Here is a 21140-nt window from a genome sequence, read left to right as displayed (position 1 = left end):
TGAAGAATATAGGATAAGGATGGATATTAGGAAAACATTAAATTTCAATGGTACAGGGAAACTGGAAATTTTATGAGAGTTGCAGTAGGGAAGTATGTTGATCACTTTTCTTGTTGCTTTTATCAAATACCTTATAAGAAGCAGATACCTCTTAGGAGAGGAGGAGATGATCCATGCTTGTACAGAGGATGCAGCCTATTGTGGTGGGGAAATCATGATGGCAATCAAGAAGCAGAGAGAGAGAGAAATGCTAGTGTTCAGCTCTCTTTCTTTTCGTTTTGTCTGTTCTTCCAGCCTAGGGAATAAGGATGCCCACATTCAGGATGAGTCTCTCTCATCAGTTAAACTATTTTGGAAGTGCCATAGTAGACACAGACATACAGTGTGCTTTGATGGTGATTTTAAACTCTATCCAATTGACAACACATACTGACCAATCACAAGAAGTAATTAGAATAATGAATTTTAGTAATGATGTCTAATGCATCTCTAACAAGTATTCAATTAATGTCTGACCTGGAACAGTTTTCTTACCTTCTATGTTCCCTGCATTCTTTGTTTATAAAACCAAGTTGATAGCATCTTGTAATGTTTTAATAATATTAGGTAAATTAATACCTGCAAAACTCATATATTTAGAATGATGAAGGGCACATGGTTAGTTACCATTATTGATTCAGTGTTTATTTAAGGTTATTTTGCTATGAATTAGAGAATCATTATACAAATAAAAGACAATGTTTGTTCAAGGAATCAAAGTTCGAAGAGCATTTGACTCTGTGAGGATCAGAATAGAGGGTTGAGGGTCTGTAGTGCTATGGATATAATTTAATTCTTAATTTAAATTTAATAATACCATTTATCAATAGGTGATTAGATAAAAATTTCCAGGAAATAATTTTAAAATATATTTAATATATAAGGTGTATCTTCAACATAGTCTACAACACAGTTTGTAGTAATAGAGGCTGGAGGAAGAGTAAGGGAGAATAAGTACAAGGGGCTTGCTCTGAAAAACATTGTGCTTGTGTTTCTCATGGACTAATTAGAAGGTTGCAGAGTAGAGAAATAATTAGAAAGTAAGAAGGATAACAAGAATTCTTTTCCAGGAGACTACATCAAGAGCCAGGCTGTATTTCAAAACCAACATGTGTAGGGACTTACTTGTTCAGGCATCCTCATAAATATAATATTACATTTTTAGTAGTGAAAAGGGACAAAGTATCTAACCATAAGGTGTCCCAGTTAATACATTGCTTATTAAATGTAAGCAAGAATATTCTTACTGGTACCTCTGTACCTCGAAGTGAGCCTAAGATCTTTTTCTCACAATAGTACATAGCCAATTAAAAATGAAATAAATTTAATAACATTATATTGTATGCTAATTATTTCTGAAAAGTATGTTATCAATAGGTTATTAGATAAAAATTCCAAGAAATTACTTAAAATATATTTACTATATAAGATGGTTCTTCAAGACAATACTTTCTTCTCAGGGGACTGTCTTGGTGCCTTGAATTCTCTCCTGTATATAGATCTTACAAGTTCTATAATTCATAGGTAAAGAATTTATTGTATTATATTTCTCTTGAAGCTTTCTATTAACATAGTTAACTGAAAGAGTCAATTCTTATGGACCTATAAAGGATCCCACTCTGATGAGGAAGAACAGGATTAGAGATAAAACTGTCCTGGAACATGAAGGCAGATGGCATCAGAGTTAAAAGCAAACCAAAGTGGGAACAAGAGAAAAAAAGCATTTCCCATGCTTATCAATCAAACAGGCTTATTTCCCATGCAGCTCCTCATCACATATCCACCATTCTCAAGTAGGACATAGCCTTCTCTTGAGGAGTACAGAAGGCTTACTTCTCATTGTGCAAGGACTTGGGTACATCAGATGGACTTTGATCCCTCCATGACTTCTCTCACTAAAATGTAAACCTTGGGAATAGTTTCACTAGTCACTGAGGAGATAAACAAACAAGCAAAAAACCCAGGCAAAGTAAGTCACTTGTAAAAAGAAATGCAACAGGAGACTATACTTACTTATGTAGGACACAGTCTAAGTATATCCCTGCCACCTGCAGTAAGCATTAACAGTGGCCTTGCATGTTTTCATCAAATCAACAGAACTCTGAGGAAATGCTTTGCCTTTAAGTCAAATAAACTCTGGAAAACCATATGCCTTAATTCCTTGTAGATAATCACTACTATCTGAGCAGAGAGGTCAGAGGATGAAAAGATAGTTTGCTATTTGAACACAAGCATGTGTGTGTATCTACAGACACACAACACACATGGCATCTTAGTGGACTGCCTAGTGACTTCTGATACTTGTGGGTACTAAAATGGTTTTTTGCTTATTTTATTTGTGAAACAGCCGCTTGACTTGTAATGATAACTGCTATTATGTTTAAATTTCTATTTTAACTTTGTTATACTTGGAGCCTAATTTTACAAGGTCAACTGAGGAAGAGAAAGATGCTAGTATAGACAAGGAAAACACTACTTATATAGGGGATCAGGGAGGTAGTGAATGGCTAAATTATATGGGCTATTCACACACACACACACACACACATACACACACACACACACACTCACACACGTGGGGGTTAGGGAGGCAATGAAATAATCTTGGTGAAAAGACATGGATATAATGTGCCACAATGGTAGCAGCCATGATAAATTGCATTTTGAGGACAAAGAAGATAATTTATGAATGACTTGATGATTGATGTATAAAGAACAAGAGTCTATAATAAGTCCCATGTAATGGCTGGAATATGGGTAATGTATTTTCATCAGTAAGGTGAGGAGCTGATGTCAGTGTTTGAGACTTTCACACATAGAGTCTTAATTGCTACTAAGCAGAGAAAATATCCTTTGGAGTATATGAACATATATGAGGTTATATGGAGGTCAGGGAATCCAACATCGTGTTAAAATTAAGAACCAAAATAGTATGATGATATTATAAGTCCAGCTCTTCTATGCTGCATAATTCTAGGTGATAACAAATAGTTTTGATTTATCAGAGTGCCATTCACACTGAATACTGTAAAAGTTAGGAGCACTGAAACTATAAAGGACAATAAACCAACATGAACTTGAACCATTTGATCCAGGCATTGTTGTAGATATGAAAGTAAGAGGTCTATAGGTTGTGCACTGAGAAATTTGCTATTTCTATACTGAAACATTTGTGGAAGTTCAGCAATGGAAATTACAGATAGAACCCCAAGGAAGAAGAGTGTCCTGAAAGCCAAGACTTTATGACAAAAATAACAGCACAATTAATATACAAATTCTGCTGAGGTGAATCTAATTCATCAGTAAGACAAGGCACAAGTGTAAGGGTTCTGGAGCTAAGACCTCCAACAGACCTAGGCTTGGCTACAGACATGGCAGGGAACCCAGAACCCAGCAGGGAAGCGAACCCTTTCTTTCCTTCTGGACACCAGAGCCACTGACTCAGTCCTGGGAGTTTTAGGATGTCACTTCTCCTTTCTATTGTTGGGTACAGAGGACAGCCTTACTTACCTCACCAGATTTAATTGCACTTTCAGAGATACTTAATGAAAAAAGATTTCCAACTAAGATAAGAGCTCATTGTCTCACTTCAAAGTTACTGCCTGTATTTCTCATGTGCATACAGACAGGGCCATGATCTTTGCCTTGTCCCTAATTCCAAAAAAAAAAAATAAATAAATAAATTCTCATGCACCACAAGTTTTTCTCTTCCCAGTTCCCTGTTCTAAGTTACTGTTCAGCCAATGATACAGGATCACCACAGAACTGGAGTCCAAAGATCATCAAGTAAGAAACTGTAACAACTAAAAGGTATTTATACCCCTGACCCAAAAGTGTCTGGGTGCTACAAAAAGACTTTAATGTAAACATCTATTACTACAAGATGCTTTAAAATAATCTGTCTCTGATAAAGCTTAACATATTTCAAAATCCACCTGGGCAGGCCGGATCTACCAACATAAAATAATGATGATTGTTTTTTCTCTAAGCTTTTTTCTATGTCACCAGCATCTTGTCAGACAGAAGGTTCCCAGCCACAGTCAAGAGGGATACATGTCTCCTGAACAAATGGATGGCAGACAGTTTCCCACAATGCCTGTCTACCTTGGAAAACTCCCCTTCTCCATTCCCCCAAGAGCCAACCAACATCCAAAAATCAGCGGGAAGCAGTTTTTGAGAGGAAAGACGCCCCTATTCCCATCTACCTGCTTTTTTTTTTTTTTTATAATAAGTGAAAGTCTGGGATGTAAGGGGTTTGTCCTTAATTATGTCATCATCTTGGGACAAGGGCCAGCCTAAAAAGCAGGTGGGCCCTCTGTGCCCACCCCCTCTTCTCTCTTTCCACCATCTGCACAGTCTCTCTCTCTCTTCCACCTTTTCCTCTCTCCCTCTTTCTTTCTCTCTCTCTTCCCCCTGTCCCCCTTTCTCTCCCAATAAAGCTCTAGAAAGGTAACTATGTGACTTTCCACAAGCCACAAGCAGCACCAATTTAACCAATAGCAAGTACTTCTGACTTCATAAAACTGATGGGTAAAGTTAGTAGTAGCTTAATGAAAGCCTAACTAGGGTCATTCCAATGGAGGGTAAGAAGATCAAATGTGTAAGTCCACACATGCTGCTCTTTACAAGAATTTGCTACAGTGGAGAATAAAGAAGCAATGAGTATAAGGAAGCCAGTGGGAAAAGTATGTTTGTTAGGAATTTAACTGTTTCTGTTTTTCATTTGTATGTGTTTCTGTGTATATACATTTCTATGGATGTGTGTGTGTGTGTGTGTGTGTGTGTGCGTGTGTGTGCGTGTGTGTGCGCGTGCGCGTGCCCTGATGAGTGGGCATGCGGAAGCCTGAAATTAACACCAGGAATCTTCCTCCACCCCTCTTTCCTCTTTTTCCTTGTTAACTAAGGCAGGGTCTCTCAGTCTACTCAGTACTCACCAATGTGGCATGTCTTGCTTACTGTGGGGTGTCTGGTCCTAAGAAATTTCTTTTCCCAAAGTCTGGCATTTAGACAATAGCCAGCCTTCCCTCAGGGACTTGAGAAAATTAGTCTGTATCTGCTAAAAGGAAGCATTCTTATCTTGGACCTCTGGCCAATTCATTAACATATGCCTGTGGTGCCTATTAGCATATCAAGGTCTATGCTAGCTTCTAAGCTTTTTTCAGTCCCTACCTACATTCTCCAAAACCCTCCACCTCAGAATACAGGTTGCCCTCCTTCTGGGTTCCTTAAACCCTGGAATACACCACCACCCCAAGCCCCTGCTGCTTTTCTGTGCTTTCTCCAGAGACAGCCTTGGCAGTTTGGAATAAACTTTTACCTACAGAGTGGCTATTTTGGTTTCTTTGCTGTGCCAATTTTGTTCATAAAGAATCCTTTGTGTCTGCATCCCAAGGCTAAAGGGAAGGATATACTAATATAAAATACCACTGGCATTTATGTTGGATTTTGGGAATCCAAATGAACATCTTCATGCTTGCATGACAATCATCTCTTCAGCTCCTATAATTTCAGTTTTTGGCGATGGAACTCATTTTCATACTAATGGGAATGGTTAAATAGAAAGCAAGAAATTGAACACACAGCAGAAGAAAGCATTGTTGTAATGATAAAATGTAATGTAAAAATGCTAGAAGTATTTTTTTTTTCCTTTTTATTGGGAATAGATTTTTTTTTAAAAATCCCACAATAAATCCTGATTAGGTTTTCCTCTACTCCATTCACTTTCACCCTCCCCCAATGGATATAATATATCCATATATCCATATATCCATATATATGATATTATCATATATCTATTCACCATCTATATGCGATAAAATAAAAATCATAACATTGGAATTGGACAGGACAAAGAAACAGAAGGAAAGGAGTTCAAGAGAAGGCACAAGATTTGAAGACCCACTTATTTGCACATTCAGGAAAGCCATGAAACACTAAACTGGAGGAACTAGGCACAGAGGAGCGGATGTAGACCCATGTAGGTCCTGGGCATGCAGCCTCAGTCTCTGTGAGGTCATATGAGCTTTATTTGTGTTGATTCAGAGGGACTTGCTTTCTTGGTGTCCTCCATCCACTCCATCTCTTACACTCATTCCATTCTCTTCCTTGGGGTTCCTTTATCCCTTAAGGGAAGGAATTTGATGAAGGCATCCCAGTTAGGAATTATTGTTCCAAGGTCTCTTAGTTTCTGCATAATGTCTGCCTGTGGATCTTTGTAGTTGATCCCATCTGCTGCAGAAGGAAGCTTCTCTGATGACAGCTGAACAAGGAACTGATCTATTAGTATAACAGAATGTCATTAGGAATCGCTTTATTGCTGTGGTTTTGGTCAGAACATTAGTATTTTGTTTTAGCCTAGGACCATGGCATATCTAGTCTCTGGTTCTTGGTAACTGAAGCAGTATTGTGCATGGGATCCATTTCACAGAGTGTCCCATAGGTCAAATGAGATATTGTTTGGTTGCTTCCACAAGTTTTGTGCTACCATTGCCCTAGCATATCTTGCAGGCAGAACACCATTATAGATATAGATAGATATATATAGGTTTTGTGGCTGGGTTGGTGTTTGCATTTCTATTTTGGTAGTCTGAAGAGCACCTTCCTGTACCAAAGACACTAGATCTTAGGCCCTATGTAGGCACCAGCTCCATTCTCCATATTCAATGAATTGTGTAGGCTTTGTCTTCAGCAAAGGGGCCTTCCTGTCAGTTTCAGGAGGACAACCTATAGTCTTGACAACAGCCTGAGTGGTTTGGCAATTCCCATGGGACACCTTTGGCCAAAAACTCAATTAGATATAACCCAATTCTGGTACAGGGAGCTTCTTGGGTGATAAGAGTTGCCAGTTGGGATTTTGTCTCTCCCAGTATTTAGTGATTTCAATTAGATCACTTTTATATATGTATGTATTTTAGGAATCTTCTACTTTTTTAGGTTTCTACATTATGCACCAAATAGCCCTTAAGTTTAGATGTCCCTACGGAGAATTCCATTCCTTGTTCCCCTCTTACCTCCTCCTCTTCACTTGATCCTCCTGTTCAGTGTCATTTCCATCCATAGTTATCTATTCTATTTCCTTTTCCTAAAGAGATCCATCTGTATCCTGTGGTCAATACTGTATACCTAACCTCTGTGGTTCTTTTCTAACTTCTGTATTTCCATGGATTGTATCATGGTAATTATTAACTTAATAGCAAATACCCACATATAAGAAAATACATATTGTATTTGCCTTTCTGGGTCTGGGATACCTCACTCAGGATGATTTTTTTTCTAGTTCCATCCATTTATCAGCGTATTTTATGGTGTCATTTTTTAAACAGCCAAGTAATACTCCATTGTGTAAATGTACCACATTTTTTTTTTCATCCATTCCTCCGTTGAGAGACATCTAGGTTATTTGTAATTTCTGGCTATTATGATAGAGCAACACTGAAGACGATTGAACAAGTGTCTTTGTAGTAGAATGAAGCATCCTTTGGGTACATGCTCCAGTGGTAGAGATGGATGTTGAAGTAGATCTGTTGCCAGCTTCCTGAGGAACAGCTACACTGTTTTCCACAGTGGCTGTAAAAGTTTTCACTTCTACCAGTAATGAATGTGTGTTCTCCCTTGTTCCACATCCTCTCCAGCATGAGCTGTCACTTCTTTTATCGATCTTAGCCATTCTGACAGGTGTAAAATGAAATCTCAGAGTAGTTCTGATTTGCATTTCCCTAATGACAGATCTCTGTTTCTCAGCCATTTGAGTTTCATCTAGTGAAAATTCTCTGTTTAGATCTGTACCCCATTTTCAAATTGTATTGTTTTCTTGATGTGTAGGTTTTTGAGTTCTTTATACATTTTGGATATTAGCCCTCTATTGGATGTGTAGTTGGTAAAATTATTTTCTGTAGGCTGCTGTTTTGTCCAAATGACAGTGTCCTTTGCTGTGCAGAAGCTTCTCAGTTTCATGAGGTCCCATTTATTAATTGTTGATCTTATGCTTTCACTAATGGTATTGTGTTCAGAAAACCTTTCTGTTGTTGGTTTTTTTTTACTTTTTGGCTGTTTTGGGGGCATACCATCCAGCTCCCCAATAAATACATATGGAAGCTTAGGCTTACTTATAAGTGCCTAGCCTTAGCTTGGCTTATTTCTAGCCAGCTTTTCCTAAATTAACCTGTTTACCTTTTGTCTTTGGGCTTTTATTTCTCTTTACTTCTGTATAACTTTCTTTACTTCTTACTCCATGGCTTGCTATATAGCTGGGTAGCTGGCCCCTGGAGTCCTCCTTCTCTCACTCCTTGATCTTTTCCCCCTAGATCTCTCCTCCTATTCATTCTCTCTGCCTGCCAGCCCTGCCTATCCTTTCTCCTGCCTTGCTATTGGCCATTCAGCTCTTTATTATACCAATCAGGTGTTTTAGACAGGCAATGTATCATACCTTCACAGAGCTAAACATGTGAAACATAAAAGAATGTAACACAACTTTGCAAAATTAAACAAATATTCCACAGCATAAACAAATGTAGCACACCTTAAGTAATATTCTACAACATCTTTCCTGTGCCAATGACTTAAACTCTACTCCCCATTTTCTCCTCTCAGGTTCAGTGTATCTGATTTTGTGTTGAGGTCTTTGATTCATTTGGAAATGAGTTTTGTGAAAGGTAATAAAAATAAATCAATTTGCATTCTTCTACATGCAGACATCTAATTGGACCAGCACCATTTGTGGAAAATGCTTTCTTTTTTCTTTTGTATAATTTTGGCTTTTATTTTTGGTCAAAAAACAAGTGTCCAAAGGTGGTCACTATCAGTGGGAGAGGGTCAATATGCTATTCAAGCTGTAATATTTTTTTATGAACTTGGGTGCTCTTCTATTTGGGGTATAGGTGTTAAAAATTTAAGCATCCTCTTGTTGAAATTTTCAATCTGTATGTAATGTCCTTCCCTGTCTATTCTCCTTGGGTTGATTTGAAATCTATTTTGTCAGATATTAAAATGGCTACATCAACCTGTTTCTTAGATTCCATTGTTTGGAATAGCTTTTCCCATTCTTTTACCATGATATGATGTCTATCCTTGATGGTAAGTAAGGTGTATTTCTTGGATGCAACAAAAGGATCTTGTTTTTGCATTCTTTCTCTTAGCCTGGACTTTTTTTTTTAGGGGGGGGAGGGGGAACTGAGATCATAAATGTTGAGATATATCAATGAATAGTGTTTACTGATTCCTGTTATTTTATTCTCTCTCTCTCTCTCTCTCTCTCTCTCTCTCTCTCTCTCTCTCTCTCTTTGTATGTCTCCCCTTTTTTGATTTGCTAGTCTGGGATTATCCATTTCTTGTGTTTTCGTTGGTGTAGTTAACTTCTTTAGGTTTAAGTTTTCTTTCTAATGCCTTCTGGTGGGCTGGATTTGTAGATAGATATTGCTTCAGTTTGACTTTATCATGGGACATCTTATTTTCTCCATCTACAGTGATTAAAAGTTTTGCTTGGTCGAGTATTCTAGACTGGCATCTGTGGTCTTTTAGAGTCTATAGCACATCTGTACAGGCTTTTCTGTCTTTTAGTGTCCTTTTTTTTTTTTTCTTTGAGACAGGGTTTCTATGTGTAGCTTTGTGCCTTTCCTGGATCTCGCTCTGTAGACCAGGCTGGCCTCGAACTCACAGAGATTTGCCTGCCTCTGCCTCCCGAGTGCTGGGATTAAAGGCATGCACCATCACTGCCCAGCTAGTTAGTGTATTGTTTGAAAAGTCAGGTGTATTTTTAATGGGTATGCCTTTATGTGTTCTTTGGTATTTTTCACTTGCTGCTTTTAAAATTCTTTCTGTATCCTGTATGTGTTGCTATTCGATCATTAAGTGACATGAGAAAGTTCTTTTCTGGTCCAATCCATTTGTTCTATAAGCTTCTTGTACTCTTTTTAACATCTCTTTCTTTAGGTTAGGGAAAATTTCTTCTATGATTTTGTTGAAAATATTTTCTGTGCCTTTCACTTTTACTTCTCATCCTTCCTCTATTGCAGTTATTCATAGATTTGGTCTCTTTATAGTGTATCAAATTTTCTGGATGTTTTGTGCAAGGAGCTTTTTAGATTTAACATTTTTTTTGACTGATGAATGTACTAATTTTTTTCTGTTGTATCTCCATTGCTTAGGATTCTCTCTTCAATCTCTTGTGTTCTGTTGGTGATTTCTGCCTCTATGGTTCCTGTTTGAGTACTTAATTTTTTTAGTTCTAGATTTCCCTCAGTTTAGGTTTTCATTATTGTTTCTATTTCCACTTTCAGCTCCTGAACCATTTCATTAATTTCCTTCCATTGTTTCATTGTGTTTTCATAGATTTCTTTAAGGGATTTATTAATTTCCTCTTTAAGGACCTCCATCATACTCATAAAGGGTGTTTTAAGGATTTTTTCTTGTACTTCAGCTATGTTTGAATACTCAGAGCCTGTTGTGGTAGGTTTGCTGGTCTCTAATAAATGCATATTTGCCTGGCTGTTCTTGGTTCAATTTTTACACTGTCATCCAGGCTTCTAGTTTGGGAAGATTTTAATTCTAGGCACTGATACCTGGTCTTCTCTATGTTGGCTGGCTATTTTGTTCCTTAGTTCCTTTTGTCTTCTTAGTGTTTTAATAGAGTGTGACTGTTTATTCCCTGGTAAATTCTTTTGGGGTCCTGATAGGTGTGGCCACTGGGAGTTCTACATAAAATGTGTTTCTGGGTATTGGGAAATTATATTTAGGAATGAGGATGAGCTGTGGGGAGGAGCTTCCATATGAGGGAAAAAATTGAGTGATCCACCAGGATCTTAGTCTTCTGGGAATGGTGACAGAGAATGAGGAAAGGCCACAGCAAAAGGCCTGCTACTATAGTGATATTTTATTTGTATTGAAATGTGATTTTATTTGTATGTTAATAAAATTGCCTTGAGGTCAGAGCAAGCCAGAGCAGAAGCTGGGCAGTAGTGGTACACACCTTTAATCCCAGCACTTGGGAGGCAGAGCTAGGTAGATCTCTGTGTGTTCAAGGACACAGCCAGCATGGCAGACACACGCCTTTAATCTCAATACTAACCATAGAAGACCTGGAGGTCTGTACAAACAGGCAGTGACAAGGAGGTCATGTGGCTGGGTTTACAACCAATGAGAAAACAGAACAGAAAGTCTATAAATAAACAGGACGCACAGAAGTAGGTCTCTTGTGGAGAGGAAGAACCGCAGCTACGAATATGATTATCATAGATGACTAATTATTAATCTATTTTTAATTATCCATTTCAATTTAAAATGAGCTATACAAACATAATACCTTAAACATGAGTAGAAATATACACACAGTATAACAAAATTAACTTTAAGTTTGTATCAATAGACTAAAATCTATACCAATGTAAAACATTTTAAATGAGTTGTTGCTCTTTAGAAGTAAGTTCATTAATCTACCCTTTCATCTTATCATATCTATACCATATCCCCTTTTTATCTTTAGAAAAAGATTGCATTTATAATCAACCTGTTTTAAATAAAATAGTGGTTTTTCTCTGTCCCACACCAGAGGGCTCTTCTGATTTGGGACACAAGAAGCTCTTAACCTTTTCTTTTAACAATGTGCTTGGGTTTAGAGAAGAAGTGAGCCAATTCCATCTCCAAAGCCAGCTGGGAATTTGGGCGTAGTTTTTCTTACTACTTCCTGCTGGAGGGAGGCGCCAATCATGGTGACTCACACCTTTAATCCAGGAGTGATGGCAGAAAGCAGAAAGGTATATAAGATGTGAGGACCAGAAACTAGAAGCTTTTAGCTGTTTAAGCTTTTAGGCTTTGAACAACACAGTTCAGCTGAGATCCATTTGGATGAGGACACAGAAGCTTCCAGTCTGAGGAAACAGGATCAGCGGAGGAACTGGCGAGGTGAGGTAGCTGTGGCTTGTTTTGCTTCTCTGATCTTCCAGCATGCACCCCAATAACTGGCCTCAGGTTTGATTTTATTAATAAGACCTGTTAAGATTCATGCTACATATATGAGCATATTAAACTCTCTTATGAGGTATCTACTATAGAATGTTGTCTACTATTGTGTAGTTTATAGACATTACAATATAAAATAAGATTTGAATATGTTTTAAAACTATACAGCTGAAAGCCAAGTCAGTAGCTGAGAGGGTGATAGTATCACATCAGACTGGAAGGTCAGTAGAGGAGCAGCATCTGTCTGTGAACAAAACGATTTTTATAAACCATGTAAAATTTACATTCTGTTAACATATTAAACAATTTGCTTTCACTTTCAAATTCCAGGAAGAACAATCATCAGCCATCACATGCCAGAAACCAAAAGCCAAAGGTAAAAACAACATCAGGAGGTTCCTGAAGTTAGGATGAGAGTAATAAATTGCACTATTCTGGCAAATGTCAGCATCCTAAGCTCCAGTGACTGACTGGATGAAGGCATGTGGACTTATTTGGGTAGAAGTTATTCAGTCTTTTCATGATGCCTCCAATAATCACCCCCCCCCATAGATGGATAGATAAGTTATGCTTGGCAGGATCTTTGTTACTGAACATAAGGGAGAGAAAAGGACAACATTTATTCTCTAGGTTTAAATGAATAAGAAATTAGAAAGAACACAATAAATAACTTTTGTAGATCAAACACCAGGCAGGTGAGTGACCCTTGAGAAAGGAAACAGAATCATAGTTACCAAACATATTGCCCAGAGAGAGTTTCAAGTCTATGAGCATTTCCCCTGAGAAAAAACTTTGGTGACAACGTAGGCACACTACTGCTGAAAATGCACAGAAAAGATCAAATTAAAATCTACAGAGCCCACATTAGCAAAAGCTGAATAATGAACACTAGTTACAAAAGAGTTAATAAAGGACAGTCATGAAAGAGGTGGGATCATCTGTGTAGCTCACACAAGGCTAAGGGTAGGTCAAGCCACCGTCTGTTGGAGTGAGAAAACTGCATTACAGAGAGCAAACTGCAAGGCTGGTAGGTCCAGCTGGGTGTAGAACAAAACTGTGTTTGGAATAAAGGCCAAGGTAGGCTAGGCTAATAAGTCTAGAAGCAAATTCATTTCTTAAGTATGTTTTGTCGCATTATATATTTGTATTGAAAATAGATTTTTTTTCCCCTGCAGTAAATTGTTTCCCCTCTGGCAACTCCTCCCAGATCCTTCCCACTTTTTTACCGACCCAAATTCACACTCTTTCTTTTTCTCTCTCATGAGAATATAACTAAATTAATAATAATAATAATAATAACAACAACAATACTAATAGTGATGATAAAGATAAAATAAAAACAATCCATAATAAGACAAAACAAAACAAAAATACAAACAAAAAAGAAAGCCGCTGCTGCACCTGCGCGTGGTCCTGGCTTCCCGGATCCCTGAAGCAGCGGCATGGGTGGCGCGCGGGACGTGGGCTGGGTGGCCGCGGGGCTGGTCCTCGGCGCCAGCTGACTCGGGGCCGTGGCGAGGCGGGCGCTGGCTGCGCCCCTCGCGGTCTGCAGAAGACTTAACTGATGGTTCCTATGATGAGATTTTAAATGCTGAACAACTTGAAAAACTTCTATACCTGCTGGAGTCAACCAATGATCCTATAATTGTTGAAAAAGCCTTGCTCACCCTGGGTAATAATGCAGCCTTCTCAGCTAATCAAGCCATTATTCGTGAGTTGGGTGGTATCCCAATTGTTGGAAACAAAATCAACTCTCTGAACCACAGTATTAAAGAGAAAGCTTTAAATGCACTAAAGAACCTGAGTGTGAATGTTGAAAATCAAATCAAGATAAAGGTATATATATGTCCAGCGAGTCTGTGAGGATGTCTTTGCGGATCCCTTGAACTCTGCTGTGCAGCTGGCTGGACTGAGGTTGCTCACAAACATGACCGTCCACCAATGACTACCAGCACCTGCTCAGCAGCTACATCGCAGGCCTGCTCCACCTGTTACTTATTGGCAATGGAAGCACCAAGGTGCAGGTTTTGAAGCTGCTTTTGAACTTGTCGGAGAATCCAGCTATGACAGAAGGACTACTGAATGCCCAAGTGGATTCTTCATTTCTTTCCCTTTATGATGGCCAAATAGCAAATGAGATTCTTCTTCAGGCGCTTACACTGTTTCAGAATATAAACAATTGCCTCAGAGTAGAAGGCTGCCTAGCTAGTCAGCCTCCTTTCGCTAAGGGGTCATTGTTCTCCCTGTTGTGTGGAGAAGACTGTGCCCAGAAAATGAGAGCTCTAGTTTATCACCATGATGTGGATGTCAAAGAGAAGGTTTTAGCAATAATGCCCAAATTCTGATGGGTTGCTCCTACTTTTTCTAAGAGTAAGTCAGCACACAGGAACTTATTTTCTACCTTCCTTTCAAAGGATTGTTTCAGCTGGTGGAGTTAAACAATAAAAGTTGTATTTTGTTTTTAACACAGATCAGGGTGACCAGCTATACTCCAAGATGATTTTCAAAATTTGGGATTTTTTTTTTTTTCTTGTGAGATAGAGTTTCTCTGTATAGCCCTTGGCTGTACTGGAACCTGCTGTAGACCAGGCTGGCCTCGAACTGACAGAGATCTACCAGGCTTTGCCTCCCGAGTGCTGGGATTAAAGGCATGCACCACCACTACCTGGCAAAATTTGGGATTTTGGAGTATTCAGATTTGGGGTTTGGGGCTTAGGTATGATCAGCAGGTGAAGTCTACAAATACTCCAGTCAAACACTCAGGATGTGACTCACTTCTGGGACAAACATTTTGTTGGGTTTATTTTGAATGATCTTACTGGTATCAAATGAATATGAGAGATTGTGCTGGAGATATTTATGGGGATATTAATAGTTCCCTCACATGGAATGAGTGGCCTTTCTCTGTACAGTCCCAACTCCCGGAAGTGGTTTGCAGTTGCTCATCAGGCGGTTCTAGGTGCTGAGGTCCCAAGCTCGAGCACACTCGCCATCCCCACCTCCTGCTTGTGGGGCTTTGTTCATTGTCAGACTCCTCCCTCACTTCTGAGCAGTAAACTGTAGTAACATTTACAGGGGAAATGTTTTCTCAGTACTCACCCCCATGTACAAGGATGTGTAAAATACTGGAGAGCAATCCAAGTTTGCACCCACAGGCAGTTGGGTAAAGCAAGTAGCTGCTCTTTAAAGTAACGGACCTGGGTGAGCCTAACTGTACTCATAGAAATACGCCCATGAAATGGAAGTTTTAAAAGCATGTTATAAAGCAATGTATTATGGTCCTGTGTATTTTTTTTAACAATGGGAAATACACTTATACATGGACACCATTTCTAGAAGGATACGTAAAACTTCTGGGCATAGGACTGGGAGGTGGGTACATTGTATTTTCTGTGTGTACCCATTTCTACTGTTGGAATTTTTACTGAGCATAAATGTATAATTTTTTTAATGAAAACAAAAAGTGCAAGGGTATACAAAAAAAGAAAGAAAGCCAATGAAAAGCATAAGAAATGCATACAGACACGGAGACACATACATTTGTATACATAGAAAACCCATAAAAACAAAATCAGAAACCATAATATCTAAACAAAAGATTTGCAAGGTCAAAACAAAACAAAACAAAACAACAACAAAAACAAAACAAAATGAGAAATAAAAACCACTGCCACCACTACCACCAACAAAACCAACCAACCAAACAACCAAACAAGGAATTGTGAAGCAAAAAAACTTCCAAAAATACCACTGAGTTTGATTTGTGTTGGCCATTTACTGCTGGACCTGGGACCTGCCCTTAAGAACAGTTTGTATACCAAGTGAAACTCATTTGAGAAAACTAATTTTTCTTTTGCCAATGGTGGTTAATTGGAGATAACTTCATGTTTACTTCCCATGTCAGGCATGGAACCACCATCTGGTTGAGACCTGTGCAAGCCCTATGCATGTGCCACAATTTCTGTGGTCCCATATAGACATCATTCTTATTGTGTCTAGAATGCCTTGTTTCACATGATGCCCTCCATCCCCATGTCTCCTGCAATCTTTCCACCTCCTCTTCTACAGAGTTCCCTAAGCCCAAAGGGGAGCGATTTGGTGGAGACATTCCATTTTGGACTGAATGTGCCAAGGTCTTTCACTTTGCATATTGTATGGTTTTGGCTCTCTGAATGTTTCTATCACTGCAGGAGAAAGCATCTCTGATGACAGCTGAGCAAGATATTGATCTTGAGTATAGCAGAATCTTGTTAGGAGTCATTTTAATTGTACTTGCCTTCAGTAGAACATTAGTATTTGGTTTTATCCTAGGTCCAGGGCTGATCTAGTCTCAGGTTCTTGTCTATTCAAAGCAGTGTCTGGTATGGGTCCATTTCAAGAAGTGGCTTTAATTCTAACCAGATAGTGATTGGTTACCCCATGATTTTTTGGCCATTGTTGCACCAGCATATCTTGTAGGTGTATCTCACCATTGCATATTGCATTGTTTGGATCTTGGGTGGTGTTTACCTTTCTCCTTTGCTGGTGTGCAGAGTACCTTCTTGTACCATGAACACTGCTTGTAGGGGTGAAGGCTCTAGGTGGGCACCAGCTCTACTTCTCCATGTTTTGTGTTACACAGGTGTTATCATTAGTGATAGGGCCTTACTATCAGTCTCTGGAGAGAAACCAATAGTGTTGGCAATAGCCTGTGTGTTTTAGAGTTTCTATGGAGCTGCTTTGGCCAATGACTCATTTAAATGTAACCCATTCCAAGCACTGAAGTTTTCATTTGACAGTTAGATATGTCCAGTTGGGGCTTTGTCTCTCCTCTTATTTGGTAATTCCAATTTAGATTTCTTACATATATGTATATATTTTAGTGAGCTTCAACTGTAGTAGGTTTCTCTATATCCATCAAATGGACCTTCATTTTAGCTATCCTTGATATTTACTCCCTTGCCCGACACTTCTTTCTCCCTCTCCATTTGATCCTTTCATTCCCTCCCTCTATCCTGAGTCCACGTCAATAATAATTATCTGTTTTATTTCCCCTTCCTAAAGAGTTCTTCCTCTTTCTCCTAGTCCTATGCCTAACCACTGTAGTTATACAGATTGTAGGCTGCTTATAAAAGGACTTAAGAGATAACATATTTATGTAAGCAAATACATATCATATTTGTCTTTTGGGGTCTGTATTACCCACGCAGAACATTTTTTTCTTGCTCCATCCACTTATCTTTGAATTTCATTTTTTAAAACAACTGAGTAATATTCCACTGTGTAAATGTACTGTATTTCTTTATTCAAACATCCATTGATGGATACCTAGGTTGTTTTTAATTTCTGGCTATTATGAATTGAGCAGCAATGAACATGGTTCAGCAAGTATCTCTGTACCCATATTAAGTGTCCTTTAGGTATATGCTCCAAGAGTGGTATAGCTGGATTTTGAGACAGATCTATTCTCAGTTTCCCAAGGAACCTCCATATGGATTTCCATAGTGACTATACAAATGTGTACCCCCATTACTAATTCCTCTTACTCCTCATCTTTGCCATCATGAGCTGTCATTTGTTTTGTTGACCTTGGTAATTCCAACTGATATGGAATCTCAAGCTAGTTTTGATTTACATTTTCTTGTTGACTAAGGATGCTGAATATATAAGTGTTTTTCAGACATTTGTGTTTTTCCTCTCTTGAAAACTCTGTTTAGATCTGTGCTCAGTTTTTTGATTGGGTTGTTTCCTTGATGTCCAGTTTTTTGGAATTCTTTATTTTATTTATTAACCCTCTATTGTATATGTAGTTGCTAAAAGTTTTCCCATTCTGTAGGCTGCCACTTGTCTGAATGACAGTGCCATGCAGAAGCTTTTTGGTTTCATGAGTTCCATTTATTAATTGTTCTTTGTACCTATGCTGAGGGTGACTTTTTACTAAGTCACATTATTCTCTGAAGCAACAAATCAAGTTCAAGAATCTAGACATTTTGACATTCCTAGTACCCTATATTTAGTGTAGCCTTGGCTTTCTTTTTTTAATTTTTAAATTTATTTATTTTTTAAATGAGGTTTTATTTCACTTTACATATCAATCCCAGTTCCTCCTCCCTCCCCCTCTATTGGCCCTCATTTCCTCAATCTCACCCTCACTCCTCAGAGATAAGTCCTCCCATGTGGATTCAACAAAGTCTAATATGCTAAGTTGGGGCAGGACCAAGGCCCTCCCCGCTGTGTCAAGGCTGAGCAAGGTTTCCCACCCTAGGGAATGTGTTCCCCAAAAGCTATTTAATACACCTGAGATAAGTCCCAATCTAGTGGGAACTCATGGACTCTGGCCTGTCAGTTGGGGAACATGCATGGGACTGAACTAGGCCCTCTGAATGTGGGTGACCATTATGTAGCTAGATCTGTTTGGGGAGCCACTGGCAGTGGGACGAGGGCTTATCCCAGGTGCATGAAATAGCTTTTTAGCCTTGGCTTTCATTAGGAATTCATATCAGCTACATGTCTTGGTTGTTGAGGGTATTTGAATTTTTAATGAAGCACACAAAAGTTTCTCTATGACTTAATTGATCTCTATGACTAATCTGAATGACTTTAAAGGAATGAATAAAAAGAGTTCAGTTCACTCTTCAACGTCCAGTAAGGCATTGCCAGACAGGTGAAAAGAGAAAGGCAATTAAGTGAGGACATCAAGATGGAGTAGAGGTGATAGAATTAATTAACAGTGATATTAAAGCAATTCCGTATTTACTCTATATATTCAAGAAGCTGGGTTAAGAGCAGTTATTCCAGTCATCAAGTAGGTCAAGTTTACGTAGGGTGTGAACAGTGCAGAGCAGATGCCAGCTGGGTGTGATGTTTACAGGGGTGTGAACAGTGCAGAGCAGAAGCTGGCAGGGTGTGATGCAAAGGAGGGAAACATTAGCCTTCCTAATCAGACACTTACCCTGTGAACACAGCTGTAGAACACGAAAGTTTACTGAAAAGAATTCAGCACCAAAAGGCAAATGTTCTAGAGGACGCGTACCATTAGTCACATTAAGAGAAGTATTTTCATGTGACCTGAACCTATGCAAAGAAATACAAACCACCAGAGACAGTAAACACACGAGACTGTATGTGGTTTCCTGCTGCAGGTAAAGCTTCCACTTCACTATCACGAGGAAGCACAGCTTTCCATGCTAGACTCAGGTATAGATATGTACCAGGAACCCAGTTAGAGGAAGAACAGTTTAGCTCAAAACACAGTATGCCAAAAGCTAACTTATGAGCATCTTTATGGTCAGAACTATAAAATATAAATGGAAAGGGAAGATCTAATTGTCCCTGATACATCACCGGCATGAGAATTATCCTTTTTTCTTCTTTGATACAGTGTTTCTCTGTGTAGCCCTGACTGCCTTGGGACTAGCTCTGTAGACCAGGATGGCCTCAAACTTACAGAGATCTGCCTACGTCCTGATTGCTAGAATAAAAGGCATGCACCACCACCTCATGGCAAATTATCTGTTTTTAATAATGTATTGACTTGCAAGTATTGATAATTATTAACACAGTTGAGGTACAAACGAATCTTTTTGGAGGAGTATAGTGAAGTACAACATATTTGTGGTTGTTTTTTGTGAAGGTACTAATTTTACTTTATTCCAACATATTGAATTTCATCTTAAATATTTGACAGACTTTTTTTCCCTTATAAGCTTTAAGGAGGCATGTGTAGTCAGCACCATACAGTTAGTTATATTTGATGAGGCAAGAGTTCTAATAACAAAGCTCATCAATAAACCAGTATATGGGGGTATAAAATATTTTTTAACAAAGTGTAGCCATGCTAAAAATATGGCTGAAATTATTCCAGTATCTCTGATGTGTGAGAGAACATCAGGAATGTTCATCATCAGACTGCAGATCAGGAAATGCGCTGTAGGTGATAAATCAGGCCATCACCAATACTGCAATCACAACCCATTTTATTTATTCTTGTGTTTGAGTGTGGTTGTGTGTGTGTGTGTATGTGTGTGTGTGTGTGTGTGTATTTGCACACACATAATTGCATCCATGTATGTTGTATGTGTGCACATTCATGCATGGTATTGTGTGGGTGGATTTGGTTGTAGGGACATGTGTGCAAAGCACCTATGTGAAGGTCAGAAGGAAATCTTGGATGTAGGGTCCCTCATTAGGCTATAATTTGACCTCATAAGCCAAGCTGGCTAGACAACAAGCTTCTGTGTATCTGCTCATCTCTATTCTCATTTTGTCAGCAGTAGGGAGATTGCAGGCTTATGCTGCTGTGCCTGGATGTTTATATGGCCTCTGGAAATCACAATTCAGACCATCATGTTCCCTGAGCAAGTCCTTTACTGACAGTTATCTCCACAGCTCTTATCAACTTTTAAAACTAGGTACTTATCTAATTTCTTGAGTTCTTTATAACTTCTGGATATCAGCCCTCTGTCAGATGTGGGGTTGGTGAAGACCTTTTCCCATTCTGTAGGCTGTCGCTTTGTCTTGTTGACCGTGTCCTTTGCTCTATAAAAGCTCCTCAGTTTCAACAGGTCCCATTGATTGATGGTTTCTCTCAGTGTCTGTGCTACTGGTGTTATATTTAGAAAGTGATCTCCAGTGCCAATGTGTTCAAGACTACTTCCTACTTTCTCTGCTATCAGGTTCAGAGTAACTGGATTTATGTTGAGGTCTTTGATCCACTTGGACTTAAGTTTTGTGCATGGTGACAGATATGGATCTATTTGCAGCCTTCTACACATTGACATCCAGTTATGCCAGCACCATTGTTGAAGATGCTTTCTTTTTTCCACTGTACAGGTTTTGGCTTCTTTGTCAAAAATTATATGTTCATAGGTGTGCAGGTTAATGTCAGGGTTTTCAATTCGATTCCATTGGTCCACATCAGTTTTTATGCCAGTACCAAGCTATTTTTATTACAGTAGCTCTATAGCAGAGGTTGAGGTCAGGGATTGTGATGCCTCCAGAGGTTGTTTTATTGTACAGGATTCTTTTGGCTATCCTGGGTTTTTTATTTTTCCATATGAAGTTAAGTATTATTCTGTAGTGGGTAGCCATCCCAGCATTGGCCTGGAAGTTCCAACTCCCATTGAGGCTTCAGTAATGGTCACGCCCACAAGGCAGGGCGGAGGAGGAAT

At 38.8% G+C, this 21140-nt stretch overlaps 1 pseudogene; it reads left to right on the top strand.

Annotated features, from left to right (window-relative positions):
• The first annotated feature begins 13433 nt into the window (after nucleotides 1–13433).
• On the top strand, nucleotides 13434–14359 carry LOC118587788 (annotated as a pseudogene).
• The last annotated feature ends 6781 nt before the right edge of the window (nucleotides 14360–21140 follow it).

The sequence above is a fragment of the Onychomys torridus genome, chromosome 7 (genome assembly GCF_903995425.1).
Source record: "Onychomys torridus chromosome 7, mOncTor1.1, whole genome shotgun sequence".
NCBI classification, from domain to species: Eukaryota; Metazoa; Chordata; class Mammalia; order Rodentia; family Cricetidae; genus Onychomys; species Onychomys torridus.
The sequence above is the reverse complement of the archived record's forward strand: the minus strand, read 5'-3'. Positions and strand labels throughout refer to the sequence as shown.